Source organism: Nyctereutes procyonoides, unplaced genomic scaffold, assembly GCF_905146905.1.
Source record: "Nyctereutes procyonoides isolate TBG_1078 unplaced genomic scaffold, NYPRO_anot_genome, whole genome shotgun sequence".
NCBI lineage: Eukaryota > Metazoa > Chordata > Mammalia > Carnivora > Canidae > Nyctereutes > Nyctereutes procyonoides.
This window is the reverse complement of record NW_026575020.1, coordinates 9,561,406-9,584,231: the sequence shown is the minus strand read 5'-3', so window position 1 is coordinate 9,584,231 and position 22,826 is coordinate 9,561,406. Positions and strand designations below refer to the sequence as shown.

The 22,826-nt window shown below is 39.9% G+C and overlaps 1 protein-coding gene and 1 pseudogene across 1 annotated transcript in view; both read left to right on the top strand.

The window, feature by feature from the left end:
• The window catches only part of CA10 (carbonic anhydrase 10), a 475,830-nt gene that overhangs the window by 160,346 nt on the left and 292,658 nt on the right, over nt 1-22,826 (top strand). The window lies entirely within an intron of this gene.
• On the top strand, nt 6,018-7,268 carry LOC129514098 (tubulin alpha-1A chain-like; annotated as a pseudogene).

Sequence of the window (22,826 nt, the reverse complement as noted above, 5' to 3'; positions counted from 1 at the left end):
TATACTTTCTCTACAAAAATTATGCAGGGTGGTAGTAGAATCACTTTTCCTCTGTTAAAACCATATCGCATAAAATAAAAAATATACTTTGGTGCTAACTTTAAATTCAGATTTTAGACTTCCCATTCTGATTCTTCATACACAGAGGGGGAGGGGAAGTGAAAATAATAAAACTGAAAGATTCCTTTTGCTGCGTGGAGGGCTTTTTTTCCTCCTCCAGGAAATGCCTTTCTTTGGGTAATTCCCTTTGTTCTTTATAAGCATTTTTAATCCATACTCCCATAAAATTAAATTGAAGAATTAGACTTTCTAGACATCATAAAAGGATATTTGAGAAGATTGTGCCTTAATAGGATTTAAATGAAGTTGAGACTTAGCCTGCGTAGCTTGGAATTGAACAAGTTTTCTCCCAGCTTTTGCATAGTATATTTTGAAATTAAAGATGCTGTAAAAATTCCACTGGGAGCACGAAATCTGCATTGACCTGAGATGTGTGTTCCATCTCTCTTTTTCCCATTCCTTGGGTAAGTAGTTATTCTGTGATCTGTACCTCTACAAACAACCTGCTCAGTAACTCCATATGCTTTGACTGCCTCATTGCACTTAATGCCTCCAGTCCCCACTGTCAGAGACTCATGACAGGAAGCAAAGGGTATTTGAGAGGAAGAAACGGTAATTTCTCAAAGCATATTTTTTCTTATTCTGTTTCTGTTTCTTTGTTTATATTGTTTCCTTCCTCCTGGAATGGAGTTTTCTGCTTCTTCCCTACCCACTCTTTAAATTCTACACAGAAGTTCCTTAAAGATTCATTCATATCTTAATTTTAGGTCTAATATTCATTGCTTATGACAGTACTCAGCACATGGTAAATATCCATCTGGGTGGAAGAGTGCATACATAGTTGAGTTTCAATACGAACTGGATTGTTTTGTTTTTTAAGATTTTATGATAGAGAGGCAGAGACGTAAGCAGAGGGAGAAACAGGCTCCCTGTGGGTAGCACTATGCAGGACTCTGTTCTGGGAGCCCAGGGATCACGACTTGAGCCAAAGGCAGACACTCAACTGCTGAGCTACCCAGGTGCCTTGATTCTTCTTTTTTTTTTAATCTCATAATCTCTCTTTTAATTTGCCTAGTACATTTACACTTAATGTAATTATTGTTATGGTTAGATTTAGGTTTATCATTTTATTGCTTTTCTATTTGTTCACTCTGTTTTTCATTCTCCTGTTTTTTTCTGCCTTCTTTTGATTGATTTTTTAGTTTTTAATTTTAATTTATCTACTTACTTTTTGACTGTCTATAGTTTTTTAGTGGTTATTAAAATGATTAATAAAATATAAAACCTGTCTTTCACAGTTCATATTTTATCACTTAATGAAAAATGAAAAATGTAGAAACATTGCAACCATATAGGCTCTTTTATGCTCTCTCCTTTATGCTATAGTTAACAGATGTAGTGCATCTATTTAAAAAAATTGAAAACTCCATCATACAATGTTAAAATTTTTACTTTCAACAGTCATACGTATTTTTAAATAACTTAAGAGGGAAAAATAAAAAGGCTGTTTACCAGGATAGTTGCCATTTCTGTTGCACTCTTCTTTCATTCCTGAAATTTCAAGTTTCTCTTTAGTGTCATATCTCTTCTGCCTGAAGAATTTTCATCATTTTTTAGAGAAGATCAGCTGCTATGATTTCTATTAGCTTTTTCTGTCATCCAAAAATGTCTTTACTTCATCTTTCTTCCTGGAGGATATTTGTGGTGGATATAGAATTCTGAATGGTTCTTTGGTTTTCATCACTTTAAATAGGTTATTATACTGTCTTCTGGTTTCTGTGATTTCCACTGAAATATTCTGTCATTGAATTGTCATTGAATTGTCATTGAATTGTTGGAGTCTTGCTGCTTTCAAGGTTATTTTCTTTACCTTTAGATTTCAGTAGTTTGATTCTGATGTCTCTGCATGTGATTTTTTTCCCCTTTGGGGGGGTTACTTTATGACTCTTAAACCTGTACATTTATGGCTTTAAACCAAATTTGAGAAATTTTCAGGTTTTTTTTTTTTCCTGCACCAATCATTCTCCTCTCTTTTGGGGATTCTAATAAATCAAACGTGAGATCTCTACTACAGACCCCTGAGGCTCCAATCATTATGTATATGTATTTTAATTTTGTCTCGCTTGTTCAGAAAATATCATTTCTACTATTTTTTTCAAGTTTAATGACTCTTTTTTGCTGACATTTCCACTAAAATATTGAGTTTATCTGGTAAAAAATTTTAGTTAATTTTTTTTAATTTCTAAAGTTTTCATTTGGTTTTCCTTTATATTTTCTATTTCTTGCCTCAGAAATTCTGTCTTTCCATTCATTTCAAAATATTTTTTTCTCCTCATGGAGTATAGTTATAAATACCTTCAGTGCTTTGCCCAGTAATTTCAACATATGGATCATCTCAGGGATTAGTAGTTACTTGATGGTCTTTTCTTTGGAGAGTTGATGAGATTTTTCTGGGTCTTTCTATGTTTAGTAATTTTAGATTATATCATAGACATTTTGGGATTTATGTTTGTGACTCATCCTGTTAAATTCTCTAGGTAATGTTATCCTTTTGTTTGTTTGTTTTTTTGTTTGTATTCTCAAGTAGTCAACCGGATATGGTTCCTGCCACACCTGCCTTCTTACAGGCTGTGGCTCCTATGTCTGCTTAGTTTTCAAAGCATCTGTGACTCTATTCTGTCTGCTGCATGTGTGCACAACCCAGCAGTGAACCTTTTGTTTTACCATAGTCCAATTCTTGAAGCATTCACTATGCTAAATCATGTAATTTCAGTGCATGTACAACCAAGTGGTGAGCCTGTGAATTCATGCACAGATTTAGGGGCTCTTTTTCTCTACTGCATTCTTCTATAGTCCCTGAGGTTCCACTCCAGGATTTCTTCAAAAGTCAGAGTTTTAGGTTCCTGTGCTATTTCACAATTTTCATGACTTGGTTCACCTTGAGAGCAAAACAATGAGAAGAAGAGGAAGAAAATTAATAACAACAATTTCCCACAAACATACTTTCTTTGGACCACTGGGACCAATTTTCCAATTCCTCTGCTCAAAGAGAAATAACTTCTCTCAGAATCTTAGCTATATGCATAGCTGCTGCATCTACTAGCATACAACTTTGTGACCACAACTTGTCTGGACTGAGCCAGGTGAACAAAACAAAACAAAACAAAACAAAACAAAAAAAAAACACACAAACGAAGGGATCACTTCTACAGTCTCCATCCCATACGCTTTTCCTTCCCAGTCCTCTGGAAAAAAAATTAGGGAGTAAATTTCTCTTGGAGTTTTTCCTCTTTGGATCTGATGTGCAGTTTTGGGATTATAGGCTATTTTGTTGTCCAAACTGGGAGATTAGGAAGAAAAGGAAAATACTCATAAACTCATTGCTATAGTGGCCATACTTTCAATTTTGATTTCTTTCTCCAATCCACCTGCTATTCTTTATTTTTTCTGAGTCCTCTGATGGATGCCTTTATGTTTTTAGTAGTAAAACTACTAAAAGTAGTAAGCTACATCGGAGATGTAGAGTGATATATACTTCCTCATAACCAGAATTGGAACCAAACAAAATTATATTGCTTTTTTCTTCTACTAATTCTCTCATTTATTTCTTCATGTTTTGTTTTAATTTTGCTCATCCATTTGTTTGCTTTGTTTTTTTTTTTTTTTTTTGTCTTAGTCTGGTTAGGCTGCTATAATACAATGCCATAGACTTGGTAGCTTATAAAAAGCAGAAATTTGTTTCTCATGTTTTTTTTTATAATAAATTTATTTTTTATTGGTGTTCAATTTACCAACATACAGAATAACACCCAGTGCTCATCCCGTCAAGTGCCCCTCTCAGTGCCTGTCACCCATTCACCCCCACCCCCCACCCTCCTCCCCTTCCACCACCCCTAGTTCGTTTCCCAGAGCTAGGAGTCTTTATGTTCTGTCTCCCTTTCTGATATTTCCCACACATTTCTTCTCCCTTCCCTTATATTCCCTTTCACTATTATTTATATTCTCCAAATGAATGAGAACCTATAATGTTTGTCCTTCTCTGATTGACTTACTTCACTCAGCATAATACCCTCCAGTTCCATCCACCTTGAAGCAAATGGTGGGTATTTGTCATTTCTAATGACTGAGTAATATTCCATTGTATACATAAACCACATCTTCTTTATGTTTTGTTCTTATATCATGAGTTTATTGGCCTGATATGTTTGAGTTCTCAGCCTTCCTTACTAAGGTATATTTCTCTTTTCCTATAAAATTTCCAGAGAAGGGGAGGGGAAACAAATACCTAACATTATGTAAGGAAAAGCCATTCACAATGGTTTCAAGAAATATAATAAACCATAAAGTTGAAGGAAAAATAATACCCTTTTAAATGCTATGTCTAGTGTTTTCCTTCTTGCCTTTTCAATTTTCTTTCTTGGACGTAGTTTTGAAGTAGTTGTTTACTTTAATTAAAATAAGCATCCCACCATTATGCTGCCTAGGAAAGGTGAGGAATCTAGTAGGAAGTGGCCCACTTTGAACACAATTTGTAGGAAAGATCCATGAGGACTACCCTCCTACACCCAGTCAAACATACACAGATTTTCTTTCTTGTCCAGTGAATTAAACCTAGGACTTCCAAGTAGAGCTGAAGGAGTCAACACCAATTATCAAAACCAAACAAACAAAAAAACCCCCACAAAACGCAGTTTTTTTCAAAGGAATCACATTCACATGAAGTTTAAGGCAATTATACTACTGGGATCTGTTGATTACTCTTGTTCCCAGCACTTTCTTTTCAGCTATGCAAGTCCTTGAATGAGCTTCATTCACATTGAACACTTACTACAGTTGGCACTATGTCAGGTACTGAGGGGACCACAGAGATGAATGAGATGAATCCCTGTCTTCTAAGAGTGGAGGACACAGAGACATGCACAATTAAGAGACTATTTGCCAGACTATGCTGAGTGCTAAACTTTATGGGGGACAGAAGTCACCCTCTCTGGGAGCACATGCAGGGATGATTCACTCTACTGAAGGGGTGTGAGGAAGGTTTCATAGGGAGATGAGGTTTCAAATGAGTTTTAAGGATGCATTAGTCCAGAAGGAAATGGAGCGTGCAGAGAACATCATCAAAGCATGGGTATAAGTAAAGCTTTGTGGTTAGAAAATTCGTGGCTTAGGGGATAGAAAAGAGTTCAATGTAGCTGGTGTGTGGCACACTCCATTTTGTTTTTATATTTTTGAGTTGGGTTGTATTATTTCTTCTATGTCATGGTTTGGATAGCTGTATAATTGACAAAACTATGGATACCAGGATTTAGGTTCCAAGCAGATGTACTGTCGTGGGTGTTCCTTGGAGGCGGTGATGATTTGTTACTGTACCATGCCTTTGTTCTGGCTCCCTCTGTGTGGCATTCTCACTCAATCTCCTGCCTCTCTGAAAAGAACCATTCTCTCTCTCTCTCTCTCTCTCTCTCTCTCTCTCTCTGTGTGTGTGTGTGTGTGTGTGTTTTGTTTCCACATATGCATAGAGTGGCTAGTATATTCTTAAAAGCAGACACTACCTTATTCACCCAGCATCCCCAATCCTACCACCATGCCTATGAGGTTGCATACCATCACAATAAGCAAAAAGGGAAAGGTAATAAATGCAAATGTCCCAGTAGAGGCAGGGGGACCTCTGAGTTCAGACAAGGCATCTCTTTTCCTGCTTGACCACCTTGTAATAACATTCCTCACCTTTATGTAGATTTGCATAAAATCATTAAGAAATAAAACCCAGCAGCTTCTCTTACATCGACCACCTAAGAGTCATGCTGTAAGAAGCAACAACCTCTCCTCTTCTCTGCCATCCACCCGGCAGCCACCAAGCAGCAACCAAGCGTGAATGCATCTCCATCTATGTTGGCCAGGCATGTGTCCAGATCAGCAATGCCTGCTGGGAGCTCTATTGCCTGGAACACGGCATTCAGCCTGATGGCCAGATGCCAAGTGATGAGACCATTGGAGGAGGTGATGACTCCTTCAACACCTTCTTCAGTGAGACGGGTGCTGGCAAGCATGTGCCAGGGCAGTGTTTGTAGACCTGGAGCCCACAATCATTAATGAAGTTCGCACTGGCACCTACCGCCAGCTCTTCCATCCTGAGCAGCTCATCACAGGCAAGGAAGATGCTGCCAATAACTATGCCCGAGGGCACTACACCATTGGCAAGGAGATCACTGACCTTGTCTTAGACCGAATTTGGAAACTGGCTGACCAGTGCACGGGTCTTCAGGGCTTCTTGGTTTTCCACAGCTTTGGAGGGGGAACCAGTTCTGGGTTCACCTCCCTGCTGATGGAACGTCTTTGTCGATTATGGCAAGAAGTCCAAGCTAGAGTTCTCCATCTACCTTGCCCTCCAGGTGTCCACAGCTGTAGTAGACCCTACAACTCCATCTTCACCACCCATACCACCCTGGAGCACTCTGATTGTGCCTTCATGGTAGACAACGAGGCTATCTATGACATCTGTTCTAGAAACCTCGATATTGAATGCCCAACCTACACTAATCTAAACAAGTTGATAGGTCAGATTGTGTTCTCCATCACTGCTTCCGTCAGATTTGACAGAGCCCTGAATGTGGATCTGATGGAGTTCCAGACCAACCTGGTGCCCTATCCCCACATCCACTTCCCTCTGGCCACATGTACCCCTGTCATCTCTGCTGAGAAAGCCTACCATGAACAGCTTTCTGTAGCAGAGATCACCAATGCATGCTTTGAGCCAGCCAACCAGATGGTGAAATGTGACCCTCACCGTGGTAAATACATGGCTTGCTGCCTGTTGTACCATTCCCAAAGATGTCAGTGCTGCCATTGCCACCATCAAGACCAAGCGTACCATCCAGTTTTTGGACTGGTGCCCCACTGGCTTCAAAGTAGGCATTAATTACCAGCCTCCCACTGTGGTACCAGGTGGAGACCTGGCCAAAGTACAGCGAGCTGTGTGCATGCTGAGCAACATCACAGCCATTGCTGAGGCCTGGGCTCACCTAGACCACAAGTTTGACCTGATGTATGCCAAGCATGCCTTTGTTCACTGGTATGTGGGTGAGGGCATGGAGGAAGGAGAGTTTTCTGAGGCCCATGAGGACATGGCTGCCCTGGAGAAGGATTATGGGGAGGTTGGTGTGGATTCTGTTGAAGGAGAGGGTGAAGAAGAAGGAGAGGAATACTGAAGTTAAAAATGTCACAAAGGTGCTGCTTTTACAGGGAAGCTTATTCTGTTTTGAACATTGAAAAGTTGTGCTCTGATCAGTTAATCTGTATGTAGCAGTGTATACTCTCATATACAATTACTGACCTATGCTTTAAAACACAACACTTTGTTACAGACCCAAGCTGTCCATTTCTCTGATGGGTTTAGATAAAGTACTCCCTGTCTTAAATGAAAAAAAAAAAAAGAAGAAAGAAAGAAAGAAAGAAAGAAAGAAAGAAAGAAAGAAAGAAAGAAAGAAAGAAAGAAGAAAAAGAAAACCCAAGTTCTGCTTGGGGCCTATCTGCTGCCCTCTTTTCTATAGAATTATTTATAGGCATATTTTAAAACTGGGGAAAAACAATGATATCACCTGCATCTGGGTTTGTTTGAGGTTTTTTAAAACAGTTTATTATTTCAAGGGAATGTTAAAGCAATCTGGGCCAATGCTGGGTATAGGAAATTAGAAGGAATTTAGAGATAAGACTCCAGGTATCCTCTGGACTTAATTCAACAGTTTTGTGTAATAGTATGAACAACACCTTTTACCACCATTCTTGAGATTTGAGAGAGCTTGGCAGAGGTAAAGATGCCTCTGTTATATGTGTCTTTTCCTAAAAACTGCTGATGGGTTCCCCTCCTACTTTTTTTATGGATCTGAAGAAGAAAAAGATTTCTGCTGAAAAAAAATGGACAAGAGGGGTGCCTGTGTGGCTCAATCAGTTAAGCATCTGCCTTCCGTTCAGGTCATGATCTCAGTGTCCTGGGATTGAGCCCCATGTTGGGCTCTCTGATCAGCAAGGAATCTGCTTCTTTCTCTCCCTCTCCATTGGCTCCTCCCCCTTTTCTTGTGCTCTCTCTCTCTTTTTGTCTTTCAAATAAATAAATACAGTCTTAAAAAAATGAACAAGAAACCTGTCACCACTGTCAAAAATATTACTTTGATGTCTCTAATTTTTTTTTTCTTTCATAAGGGCTAAAATGGTGGCCTAGTGTGGGAAAGTTTATGCGCTAATAGATTAATCCATCCAGATCTACTTCCTGGTTTTGCTAATAATACCTGTGCTGCAGTGTGCATTGTTCTATATTTCTCCTTGTCCATACTAAAAAATAAATGAGAAACTGAAAGACCTAACAATTTAATAGAATAGATGGTTGTGTATTCCTATAATGAAATATTGTACAGAAGATTAAATAAACTAGATTTACAAAACCACAAACACATGTGAAAAAGCAAAATGTATAAAACTGATACATACAGAATGATGCCATATGTATAAAGTTTGACAACATACAAAGCAATCCAGTATGACTTCTGGAATACACATATGTGTAGCAAAACATATAAAAGCATGCCAGTTAATCATAAGCACCAAATAATGACAATGATTAATTCTGAGGGGGAAAAGAGATTGAGAATAGGGAGATACACAGGGGACTTTAAAAATAATCTTTAGGCTTTCGATCTTAAAGAGAATCTGAAGCAATTGTCAAAATGTTAAAATCTGATAAACATGGTAGATGAGGATATAAGTGTTTGTAATTTATACATTTCTGTAAAATATTTTGTGACTCTAAAAAGTTATTAGGTGGGAGCTGTCTGTACTATCTCTGCAGCCTTTCTGTAAACCTAAAATTAACCTGAAATAAAGAGGTTTTTTTTTTTTTTTTTTTTTTTTTTTTTTAAGTTTTTAGATCTGGCTTTGGTTTACAAATGGCTTTGTCTCTCCATCTAATCAAAAGAACCAAAGCTTAAAGTAGGAGGCTTTGAGTGGGGCCCCAAAGAAAGAGCTCAGGCTGGGAGTGATTTGTTCTGACCAGAAGATATCTCACGGAAGGGAGCTTTGAGCTGAGCCTTGTTCTCCGGGAGCATTTTGATTGATGAAAGAAAACAAAGGGCACGCCAAGGCAGCGGCAACAAGTGACATGTGTGAGGAGTGGCAGGTGCCCAAAGGTGGTAAAGACATGAGTTATCTAGAACAGAGAAGCAGGGGATGAGATGGAGCAGAAGCTATGTCCCCAAGCACCAGGCTGGCCATGCTGAGGAAGGTAGACTTTACAGTGTGAAGAAAATAGAGGTTTCTGAAGGTGATGGCAAAACCCGACCTGTTTATTAGCATTGGGGAGAATGCCTGAGGTCTGTTGAGGCCATGGGGAAAACCATTCCGAGGCGGTGAGGCCCTGAGGCCAAACACGTGACCCCTTTGAGGTCCAGAAAGATTAGGAGCAGTGAGACCAGCTTCTTGGCCTCCCCTTCCCTCTCTCTGTTTTATTCTTTCAAGACTTCTGGAAAGCTTTTAGTTCCTTTATGAAGACCATCAAATACTCCACCCAATAGGAGTGAGGCTATTTTTAAAAATGACATGCAGCATATTCTGTGGGAAGGTCATCAGTAATAGAGCCTCAGACTTCCTATACCTTTTGTGAATCTTGACGCCAGGAGAGAAGCATACACGATCTTTTATACAGACTCCCTGGAAGGAATTCATGTCCTTTCCTCAGGAGCCATAATGGGGTCTCTGTTGAAAGAAGCCTCATCCCACAACATGCAACCTCTTTTTATAACCTTACGGAGGAGCTGCTTTGTGCCCGCAAAGGGCACTCTGGCCACCAATTTAATCATTTTGAATATCACCATTGCACAGTATTGTACTCTTTTGCAGTCTCTCCCATGCATTTTTAGTGACCTTTCTCGCCTTCAGAGAAAGTGGGATAAAAACAGCCTGATTGGACTTTCTTCCAGCCGGTCTTTCTCTTACTGAGAGGTAGATCCTATAGTCATCAGAACACTGGGCTGAGAGTCATCAGAACTCAAGATGCTGGTTTTCAATTTGTTTTAGGATCTAGAGCCATAGATTTCTTGTCTGTAAATATATATATATATATATATATATATATATATATATATATATATATTCTTTAGAAAGCCTCTAATCTAAGATCATTCAAATCCTAAGCCTAAGTGACTCTGTGACTCTCTCAGGTCTGAAGATGGACTGTCATCCTTTACTCAGATTTTATGACCATCTGCTGAGTGCAAAGCAGTGGATACCTAAAGCACTCAGTTGGCCTGTGAGAAGTTCTCCCAAATTTATATTTCAAGGAAGAAGTAGGAAAAAAAACTCAAGCATAAATACTAAGGAGTTTATGAACTTTAAACATGTTTGACTTAGTTTTGCTCAGAATGGTAAGAGTTGGGTAAAGAGAGCACTGGAATTTGAATCCCAGCTTGAGATAACATACCAGCTTGATCAAATCAGGCTACAACACTTCAGTTCAATAAAAAGAAATACACGTATCTTTGAACCTCAGTTTCTCTTTCTGTCAAATAGAAATAATGCTTGTCTCAGAGCCAGCAGGGAAAAAATGAGATATGGCTTTGCAAACACTTTCTACAAAGGAAGCTCTAGGTGCATCTGAATAATTCCTCCTACTGCAGACATTTGTTTAACTTCCTAACTCAGAATTGCTCAGACTGCAGAGCAAGTGTCAGGTGCCATGTCTGCTCCTTAGTTAGGTTTATTTTTCAGGACTCATATCTAGTTTTCCCTTTTTAAATTGCCTATTGGGGGTGACCATCCTAAAGCAAGCTGGTGTAGAGGTGCTGCATCCATCCTTGGGTGGGTTTTCCAGATAGGATGGCTCCCTGCTGCTGCTTCCTCCTCTGTAAATGCAAATGAGTCTCAGCTTCAGGAAGAAGAAAACTAAGACAGTGTCTGTCATGTGCTTAGGAAAGCACCAGAATCAGGGCCAGAGGCCCTATGTTCTGGGTCTGTTTATGCTACTAACTCTACCAGAAAGCCCTGGACAAGTCATTTTATCTTTCCGTATTTCACTAAAAAAAAGAAAAGGGGTTAGATACAATGATATCTTAGCATCTTCTTGACACAAAATTTAATTTTTACCATTTGTTATGGGTTGAATTGTCTCCCTCTTCCCTGCCCTCCACCAAAAAAAAAAAAAAAAAAAAAAAAGCTCATGTGGTAATCCCAATCCCCATTACCTGAGAACGTAGCCTTATTTGGAATAGAGTCATTGCAGATGTAATGACTTAAGTTAGAATGAGGTCCTCCCCAAAGGAGGATGGGTATCTAACCCAGTACAACTGATGTCCTTATAAAAAGGGGAATTTGGACATAGATGTGCACACCTGGAAGACGCCAAGTGAAGATGAAGGCAGAGATAGGGATGACGCAGAGAAATGAAGAAACACCAGGGATTGCCAGCAAACCATCAGAAGCTAAGGAAGAGGCCTGGAACAGATTCTCCTTCACAGTCCTCAGCAGGAACCAGCCCTGCTAACACCTTAGTCTTGAATTTCCAGCCTCCAGAATCGTGGCACAATCCATTTCTGTTGTCTAAGCCACCCGGTTTGTGGCGCTCTGTATGGCCAACCTAGAACACTAATACAACATTAGAGAGTCAGACCACTGCTAACAGTGGGAAGATATTCGTGTTGTTCAAGTTCAAATGAAAGAGAACTATATCTTACTCTGTGCTGTAATTGTGCAAGCTCATACATTTTGGTTGCAATAGAAAGCAGAGTTCCATTTTAATAATATTGGCAGTTAATGTCTTCTTCTTCCCAGAGACTGAACATCACAATGTTTTGACTTGCAGCTCAAGAAACTTAAAACCACAGAAGAAAACACTTACTCATGCCACTATATATAGCCAGAGATGAGCGCAGCATTTAAAAATGGAGCCACATGCACGTGGAAGTTATTGTGTTTACAAAATGTTTCCTCCTGGATGCAGGACTCAGCAGTTTCTTGCCACTGATGGTCTCTCTCCCAAAGCAACCTCAGCAGGTTCCATGAAATTGTCTTAAAGATCAGGTTCTGTTCAGTACAGTAGTGATCCTTAGAACCCAGCTCCATTTATCGATTAATGCAGAGAAAGAAACTCGGGCATGTGAAAAATGATCCGGTTTATCCAAAAGTAAAGTACCGGGCATGTTTTATAGGCATAAGGTAATTCAGTCAGAAGCAATTATCCAAATGTTCACATTGAAGGACAAAAAGGGATGTGTATGTGCCTCGGATTAAGAAAAAAATTTCTGTGCAATTAGCTATTCTGCTCTAAGGGGTATTGTTACTAGAGACAATTGTTAAGTCTGATCTGGGCAACTAAGCCCTAGAACTTATAAGTTAATTAAATAATGGAATATTGTATGCAAATTAAGTAACTGAACTGAGGAATAAGATATTGAATGATTTTCTCCTGTTGTGTGAATAGGGACCAAATGAGCTAGCCTTGTCTCTACTTCCTTGGGCAGTTTTAATCTTCCTTATTGGAAGAAAGGAAGACAAGATCTTAAAGCAGAAATCAGGAGGGAGGACGACAAATCTGTTAGCTCAAAGACAGCTTAGAAAGGTGAACTAATAAAGTCTTTCCCATGATTGGCTCAATGTCTGTTGGGGCCATTATTACAGGAATCTTGTGGGAGGCAAGTATGATCCTCCAGAAGGATTTGATACTAAATTACATTTCTTAAAATTTAAAAATAACCAGAGCTCTGTATTAGATGGGAATTAGGCTAAATTAGTCCAAGAGTTGGTAAAATCAGGCGAAGAACAATACATATTTGTACCTTCAGCTACTGATTCCCAAAAGAGAATGTGCAAGACAATCCACAGGGATTCAGGAGAAAAGTATTATTTGTCTGTTTTCCTGAATGCCTACTGTGTGCTGGGAACTGTGCCTATACCAGTGAACAACAAAAAACAGATGAAAAATCTCTGTCCTTAGGAATTTTACATTCTAATGAGAGGAAACACATTATCAATATACCTATTGATAATGACCTGGAAAGCAACAGTAGACACACTCAAAGTAAGTAATTGAGGAGAGATTAGTGAAGAGCTACTTAGAAGGGCACCAGGATGGCTTAGCGGTTGAGCATCTGCCTTCAGCTCAGGGTGTGATCCTGGGGTCCTGGGATCAAGTCCCACATTAGGTTCACCACAGGGAGTCTGCTTCTCCCTCTGCCTATGTCTCTGCCTCTCTCTGTGTCTCTCATGAATAAATAAAATCTCTAGGAAAAAATAAAAGCTACTTAGAGAGGGCAGGTCAGGGTTTAAGAAAAACCAATAAGGAATGCTGGAATATCTCAGGGGCTACCAGTAGTGGAGAGCTGTCTCCAGTCCCCTCTGTGCCGCCAATGGCCAAACTCAACTGAAAGCCAGAGAGCAAGAGAGCCCAAGTGGTATCATCCATGGAGGACAGCCTCTTGGGGAGAAGTGGGGAGAAAAAGGAAGAGGTATCCCCAGAGTCAATGGGGACCTCCTAGCACACGTGCTCTGGAGAGAAATGAAGCAAGAAAAAGGAGAGGGAGGGCAAGTGGGAAGGATTTTAAATTTAAATGAGGCCATCAGGGAAGGCCTTCCAACAAAGTGACAAGTGACGCTTGAGCAAAGACCTGCAGTAGTTGAACCAAGGGACTAGCTGAAGAGACCACTGTTTTAGGAGAGGCCAAGTACTAGGAATAATTAGTACAATGACATATTTGTCTAATCTATGAATAAATACTTTTATATGGAGGTTGCTTTCTGAATTCTTTTTTTTGTCGATAGGGAGGGCTAGGCTTTCCACAACTTTGGCCACCACTGCCTTAGACCGATTACTTTTAAGACATTGCGGGCTAATGATATTATTATGACAGGCTGCATGGTTGCCAACAGAGCTCTCCTAGTTCAGCACCCATTTTCACAGGTTAGGATTAGCCTAATGTCACATTATGGAACCTGGTCTTGGACTCAGGTGCCCTGAAGTTCCTATTCAGTGCCTGTCTCCAGACATCATGCTCCCCTCCTGCTTAATCATGCGTTGAAGGTCAGCTCTGCTTCGAAGGAGCTCTGTTTTGTTTTTGTTTGTTTTTAATGATTTTATTTATTTATTTAGTTGAGAGAGAGAGCATGGGAGAGAGAGAGAGATCACAAGCAGGGGGAGAGGCAGAGGTAGACTCCCCACTGAGCAGGGAGCCAACACGGGTCTCGATCTCAGGACCCTGAGATCATGACATGAGTGGAAGGCAGACACTTAACTGACTGACCCACCCAAGTGTCCCTGAAGGAGCTCTATTTTGGCTTTTGTAGTAAGTGAACATTTTCTGGATGGGGAATCTCAGCCACATTCGGAGACCAGTCTTAATGCCTTTGCCTTAGAGCCTCCCCCACACAGATTTTGACAAAGGAATCAAGATGTAGAAATTTCAAGCATGTGCAGATATTCAAACACTGTCATTTTCTGACAGTTGCTTACAGTTTGATTGAAGGTAGAGGCCCAGAGTTAAAATTAATTCATGAATGGGCTTGAAAATAGAAGTGTCAATGAGACCATAATTAAAGTTTTTGCTAATTCTTCTTCCCAGCTGTGGACTTTAATGTGAGTTGGTTTTCACTATATTTAGCTAAAAAGTTAAATTTTAGATGCAGTAACATGTATGCCTTTGAATTAAGCATATTATGTAAATGTTTTGAGTTTCAAATTGTGGCAAAAGCATCAAAAAATTGCATCTTAATTGTTTTATGGTTATTGCAATCCCAGCTAAATATGGAGGGAAAAAATCATAGTGTTCTGATTACATATGTTAAAGATATTTTAAGAGTTATTTTAATGGAGTTAATAAAAGTGCTCTCTTAGAGATGACAATACCCTGTTATTTTATCCTTCTTAAGCATTCCCTTTACCTTTCTCTAATTATAAAACAAACATTTGCCACTTATAAAAGCATAGCATTTGCTCTTATCAATCTCTCATGAATGTCTTTCAGAGTGGTTATACTGATTCTTCATGTTCTTTTTAACAAATGCATGATTAGCACATGGATGCACCTTACAGAATATAAACATAATATTAACTATATGGTAAAAGTCCATGTCACTCCATGTTTATAAATATATCCTTTATAATTTTGCCAATTATATCAATTAGGGCCCAGTCAAGAAAAAAGAAACCATGTAATTATTTCAATAGAGGTAACTTAATATAAAATATTTGTTTAATCAGAAGATTGGAAAGGGGTTAAAAAAAGGGACCCCACTGTATCACAGGGGTCTTGATAAAAGTAATCAGCTTGCACCCCAGGGCTGGGAGAAGAGATGGAGGTAAGACTTTAAAAGCTTAGCAGAGGAGGCCCCAGAACTGGGGACTCACTAGAACAGGGCTGCTGTTAAGGGCTCTAGAGCTTGAAGGGAGGTTCCTGAAAACTGGGACCCAGACTGCTGGGGAGCACAGTCAACTAGTTGATGTTGATATCTCAAAGAGGGAATAGGTGACAGAAGCCCTGCAGAATAGAACCAAATGGTGCTACCAGGATGAAGCCGCACCCCTGGTGTCATGCCGGCAAGAGAGGATGCAGACAGGAAGGAGCAGGTCCAGCCTTCCAGTATCATGCTGGATTTCCCTCTGGTCACAGTCTTCAGAAGCCAGTTGATAAAGCAGAAAAGTGGCTGTAGAGCCCAGTGACAGCATCTCAGGCAGATGGTAGAAGGGTAGTTTGGAAGCTGTAAGAGCCTCATGTGGGTGGTCATGCTATCCTAAGTCCCAGCATTAAAAGAAATTCTACTGTGTCAAACCCAGCTCTACCTCAGTTTCCTGGGCTCCTTCTGCTTAAGTTCCAAAGGACAATTATCCTTGATATAACCACTAGCAGACAGGTGGATTGTATCCCAAAACCCTGAAGAATAGATCTAGGTGTGTGTGTTTGGTCTAACACCATCCACTCCTTTTTCCCCCCTGGACTTTCTTTTTTTTTTTAAGATTCTATTTCTTTATTAGAGACAGAGAGTGAGAGAGAGCATGAGTGGGAGGACAAAAAGAGGAGTAAGGAGAAGCAGGTTTTCCACAGAGTAGGGATCCCAGAACCCTGGGATCATTACCTGAGCCGGAGGCAGATGCTCAACTGACTGAGCCTACCAGGTGCCCCCACCACCCAACTCCTGCCTGAGTTTCTTAAGCTTTCCTAGCACCTTTGGAAAAGTCATGTTGCATATTCTTCTGGGTCTGACTCTTGCAACTGGAAATAAGTCCCATTATGTTATACTGTAGGGCTTTGCAAACAGAAGTGTTTAGAAGTTCTCAGAGAGGCTGAAAAAGGCCATCACAGACACCTCCTGCATCATCTTGTGATTCCCAAGGTCTACCAGGTACACTGTGGTGTCTGCAGATGATATTGCCGAGTGGGGGTTGAAAGAAGTACAGCTTTTAGTCAGAAAGAGGTAATGACTTAATCTTTGCTACAGAGTGCCATGGTGTTAAAACATGGCATGCGCAATTTTACTCTTGCTCGAGAAAGGACCCCTGTCTCACATTAAGAATGCAGACTATAGTGTCATATTAAGTGAAGTTAAACATCTGTCTGTTTGCTGGGAGAATAATTTCCCTGAGTATAATGTGCCTTCACAACTGAGTAGCAATATTTGCACAGCACTAATATAGTCTGCAAAGAGACCTACAAGGTCATGTCTATACCAATGAGAACAGATGCTCTATTTACAAACCTCAGGTAGGTGAACCACTGTCAGATTTAATGAGGCCCTCCCATGTACCACTCTACCATTTACCAGTTTCTACAGAAATGTGGGCTGTTTCTTTCGGTATTCCACCAGCAGACTGTAAAGGTAGCTCAGAAAGGCTAGACAAAGTATTTTTGGTCATGTGAAGATGCCTCCTAACATCAAGATTTTGCATTATAAAACATGCCCAAAGGCTTCTGTGAAACAACGTGGATTTCACGTACAGAAATTCATAAATAATTACCTTATAAAAGCCAAGTAGGAAAAGATCTGTCTTTTTTGAGAGAATGGCAGTATTAATCATTATTTCTTTTTTTTCTATTTTTCCCTTTGCCTATCAATCTTTTATATTTCAATTAAGATATCTGAGTTGTTCTCATGGACAGAAATGTGTGAGTGTATATGTGTATGCATATGAGAGCAAGAGAGAGTGAGCAAGAAGAAGAGAAAGTTCCATCACATGGTGTGGTATTCACTCAGTTTGTGGTCAGGATTTCTCATTCATTCAGCAAACCATTGATATTCTATTACCACACCATAAACTACAAGGAATATTAGGACACAAAAACATGGTTTCTGCCACTATTATAAGAGATAATGTAAGAAGTGGCATAAGAGAGAGAGGGGATACAACAGAATTCCGAGGCAAAAGGGAGTACCACTTCAGGAGGCAGAAAGGGGCATTGAGGGAGACCCCCAAAGGAAGAAATACTTGAGTCCAACCTTGGAGAATGAGTAGGATTTTAATGCATAGCCTCTCAGGCAAGGAGCATGGTTCAGCCAAGAGGAGAGGAAAGCCCCTGGATACCTGGGGGATGACAGTTCTTGTTCAGCTGGAGGCCAAGGTGTGTGTGAGGGAAGAGCAATGGGAGGTAAGCCCCAAAGACAGTTTCCTTCCACACTGTGGAGGGTCTGGGAAGCTGCACTGAAAGAGGCCCCAGCGAATCACAAAACAGTTAAATTCAGTGCCAGGAATGGGGCACCAAAGTGGCTCTGTAGGTTCGGTGTCTGCTGTCGGCTCAGGTCTTGATCCCAGGGTCCTGGGATAGAGCCCTGTGTCAAGCTCCCTGCTCAGCGGGGAGTCTGCTTCTATCTACCTCTCACTCTGTCCCCCAGCTGGTGCTCTATCTCAAATAAATAAATAAAATCTTTTAAAAAAAGAAAAATAAGATTCAGTGCCAGGAAAAGGAAAGCAAGGAGAAACTGAATCTTGGAAGACCTCCTAGTGAGTGATTGTCTTAGACTAGACAGGAGGTTCAAGGGATGTACAGAAGGAATGGAAAGGGACAAATGTGGAAGAGGCTTCATCCACATGTTTTGTGAATCTCTGGGTTCTTCCCCTGGCTGTCCTTGGGGTCCTTTCATTTGCTGTGGTGGCCGATGGCCGGAGCCTTGGGACTTTTGTCAGTGTTGGTGGTCCATTAGCTCTTCTCACCATATGCTTTTGTCCATACTCTCTTCCAGTTTGTTTTTATATATTTTTTACTTTTGCTTTTTAAACTTTTCCTTCCACCAGTTTTCATCTGGCCTCTTTAATCTACCTAGCACAAGTTTCAAGCATCCTACCACCCCCACCCTCCAAGAGTGTGTTTGCATGGGTGTGATCATAAGGACTGGGGTGTAAGTTCAGACTGTATGATTGTGGGGCACGCACTACCTGTTATCAAGTGCAGCAGAGGTAGGCTGCAAGGGAGGGAGAAAAGGAAACACAGACTACCTGGGGAGGGAGCTGGCGGGAAGGAGGCTGCAAAGGCAGGTAAAGATGTGGAAAACCAATTTCACCTACCTCAAAATTTTGCAGAAGGCTAGCTCCACTAAGTAGTTTGATCCTGATCCTTTGATGAATCAGTCCCAGGAAATGAGATTGCTAATCCCTGTGTTAAATGGCAGAACTAATTGGTGTGAGGAAAGAAAGAGCAAACTCAGCTTAGATGGATTTAACTCACACCTTCCAGAAGATGCTGGTGCTCAGGTGATATGAGAGCCTGAGCCCTGCTGGAACTTCTGTTCCCAGCCCAGAGTGAGTCTGCCTTTGCTGAAGCTGAATTCAGCGTTAGATGACAAAATCAAACATGTGCCATCAATTTCAGTTTGTCTTCAAAGAGACAGGAAGGCCTGGGGTGTCCCAGCAGGGATACTCCCCCTTCCTTGACAGAGCCCCAACCCTCCAGGGAGCTAATGCTCTGAGCCTCAGGACCTCAGACCTCACATTTAAAATGCAATCTCTTTTAAACATCAATCAGTATCTGAACCCTCCTGCTATTTGTTTCCACCTCTTTGGTTTTTCTTGAGATTGGAATAGATTCATTGGCCAATTAAGATGAAAACCAGCCAATTAACTAAATCCCTATTAACTTCTCATGTCCAAGGGCAGGGATGAAAAGGAAGGATTCTTGCTCAATATATTGAGGTTCTTTCTGTCTCCTGTTTGGCAGTTGCTAAGTATGACCACGATTTCTGTCTTTTCCTAGGAGGGGAAGGTATCACCTGTATTTTATTCCTCAGTATCCCCGGATTATCCCAGTCAGCCCAGAAACTTGGAAAGTGGGTGCGGGAAGGCAGACAGTTTTTTGTTTTTGTTTTTGTTTTTTATCATCCCTACTTTCAAAACAGATGTGATAAGAAAATTATTCTCAATTTAACAGAATAGAATTCTTTGGAAGGTTGATAACATCTGTCCCAAATAAGCAGTCTTTGGGGTTTGGTTTGGTTTCTTTTTAACTTTTTTTAATTGTGAAAGTACTACCTCTTCATTGTAGAAAGTTTGGAATGTACAAATATACTCATGTATACATTCATATTCCCCTGCAATTTCACTATCCGGAGATAATGTTCATCCACGTTTTGGGTATTTTTTTCCCTTCCAGTGCACACGTACATCATTGTATATATTTGAAACAATATTCTATATAAAAATTTGCTGTATAGTTAAAATTTATGTTAACGACTGCACAAATATTCTTTTATGTGAATATACCTAATCTCCTAAACCATTCCCCTATTAGTGCTGCATATTCAGTTTGTTTTTCAGTGCTTCATTATTATGAATTATGTTCTGGTGAACATCTCTATGTGCAAATCATTTTTGGTTTTCAGATGCAGTTTATGGTTTCTAAAGTAATGACGAGTGTGGACTCTATTTTTATCTGATTTTTGCTATTTATTATCCTTTCCTGCTTTTCAGGTTCAGGAGGCATTATACGTGTTCATAAGTGTTTTTCTTTCCTTCTGATATAAAATTCTTACTTTGTTCCCATCGAAGGAACTCTTTAAGAATAAGGCAAAAGTTAATTAAACTATTTTTAAAATGTCTTCACACTTGGAGCCTGATTCATTTAAGTCAATTTTCAAAATAAATCTTATTGATTAGAAAAAAAACAAAGATTTATAGGGAAATTGAGAAGATAGTACAGAGAATTCTCATGCACTTGCACGCAATTTCTCCACTATTGATATCTTATATTAGTACAGTACAAATATTAGCTAATGAATCAGTATTAAAATATTTGCATTAACCAAAGACCATACTTTATTCAGATTTCCTTAGCTTAGCACAAACTGCAGAGGCAGCAACCAGATGTGGTCTGGTTGCTGGCAATGCCTGTGTCAGAGGCCAAGTGCCTGTCAAAACCTCATGACCTCATGTCTGATGCATAGATTCTCAAATGCAGAAACAGGATAGTCTTGGTATATCCACAGGTGATCAGGCTGTTGGAACTGATTGGTATTTATACAAATAATGTGGGACAATAAATAAGCCATCCTGACCATTTATAATGGGGAAATTAGGACTCCCCTCTTCAATAACAGAACTATTTCTGTCTACCATCTAGAACAACTATTTTTTTCTTTCTTGAGATTAGGACCCTTGGGAACTTTTCCAAGGGTTGCTTGGAGGACAAGGAGTTAGAACAAAAGAAGGTAGATAAAATTAAGGATTATAGTGCACTCTGATGAAATATGACTACAACCACCAAAAGATGACTCTGCATACGATTCTCCTGTGGCAAGGCAGGAAGCAAAATGTGGGTGTTTCTTCTCTGTTTTCTTTTTTCTTTTGGATCCTTCAGTTGGTATGTTTTTCCTCTTAGATCTGTTGTTGTTCAGGTCACAGGGCAGACCTTGTGAATCTGGTAGCGTCACTATCTCCAGGTTTATGTTAATTTTATTAGCTGGTTTTCCCCCATTCTTATGGGAAAAGCCCAGGAAGGGCTTTTAATCTCTTGTTAATCTCTTGTTGCTTGTTAATCTCTGGACTCCACAGTAAGTTTATTTCATCAGAATCTCTGGCATAGAGGTCCCTATTCAGCTCTTTTGAAAAGCTCCCCATTTGATTGTTTTGTATCTTAGAGATCAAGATTTGAAGGGAGTAATAAGTTCACGTGGTTTTTAAGGGGTGGAGGTTCTGGAGCCAGACTTCTTAGCTTTGAATCCCAAGCTGACTACCTTCTCTCCGCACAACTTCAGCTCCCTCTGCCTCCATCTCCTCTCCTGTTAAATGGGGATAATGGTTGCATTCACATAATACGACTGTTTTGAGGATTCAGTGAGTTAAAATACACATACACACTTAGAACAGGGCCTGAAGTGGAGTTAGCATTTAATAAAGGTTAATTATTCAACCACTGTATTAGTCAACTCTCCATATAGTATCCTATAAAGACCTTTAGTTCTTTAGCCATCTTCATCTGCTTCCCCTTCTTTTTGAACATTTATTTATCTACCCCCCATTTCCTCACTGAACCAGTATTAATTGCGTGCCTCCTGTGCCCATGGCCTCTTGCTATGCCCTGAAATTAATGCTTCATCACTAGGCTAAGAATCCACTGGTGTCCTTTTATAGTGACCAGTAATCCATCGCCTCTGATTGCTTCTGGATTTGGCTGTTGTGGCCTGCTTCCTAGAAGATCACAGAGAATTTTAAAATGTTGGCTCCTTCTGAGAGAAGAGAGTATACTTTCTCCTATTTGGTGATCCAGACTGTACAAGAGTTTTTATTGACCTACTAAATTGGCTTGTTGATGAAATCGTGTACTTCTACATAGGAAGTGGTGGGGTAGCATATTTTGAGAACATGCTTGATAAACCTTAAAGTGTTGCAAAAGTGAGGGCTTTGCTGATTTTTCTGATTTCCCAATGCACAGAGAAAGACAAGAAATGCAGAAGGAGACAGCCTGTGACAAACCCAGAGCTGAGGTTGAGGCTGCTTACAGAAGAAACTTTCAAGGATGTGTTCATTTGCTGATTAAATTTCTGGGCCATCCTTGCTGACTCTCTTTAGGCATTTAGCCCTTTAAAACTCATATGGTCTTTTAATCTTTCATCATCATGAACTGGTGTTTCCTCGGGGCACTTCACGTTCTTCTCAGTAAAGACCAGGGAGCTGCCAACTATAATGAGAAAACCAGATTTTTGCTGTATCAAAAAGATGATGCTGGACTTTAATGTCCCAAACCTTCGATTCGAGAGAGTCTTCTAAGCTGGATCAGTCACTAAAAGAAAGTGTTATTTAGATCAGCATGAATTTCTTTTGGTGTACTGTCATGGCTCTCCTAGAGAGGCTCCAAGTTGGAGTATAGTTTGTTAAGCAAACTCACTTTTTTCCTTAGGAAACAATAATAAAACAAGAGGCCAACATCAATGCTGTCTGTTTGAGCAAACATTACAACAAGGATCTATTCCTTGTGTTTAGTGCATGAACTTCAGTTGTCCTGAAAAGCAAAACTGTACTGAAATTCAGAGAGCCAGCTGACCAAAAGAATGCTGATCGTTTGTAAGCATATTGCAATGCAAACATGAATAATTAAGAATGTGTAACAGTTTACAAAGCACTGCTGCATTTATTTATTGCTGAATCTTTATACAGTACTCTGTGGAAATGAGAAATGCTTCAAAATGGAAACATAAGTACCAGCAGAGTTTTTATATTCCAAAGCCATGTTGACCAGTGTCAGGGTCTCCTATGGTGGTAGTATTCTAGTTCTTCATGCAATCTGATCATTTTATGTAGCCTTCAGTCTACC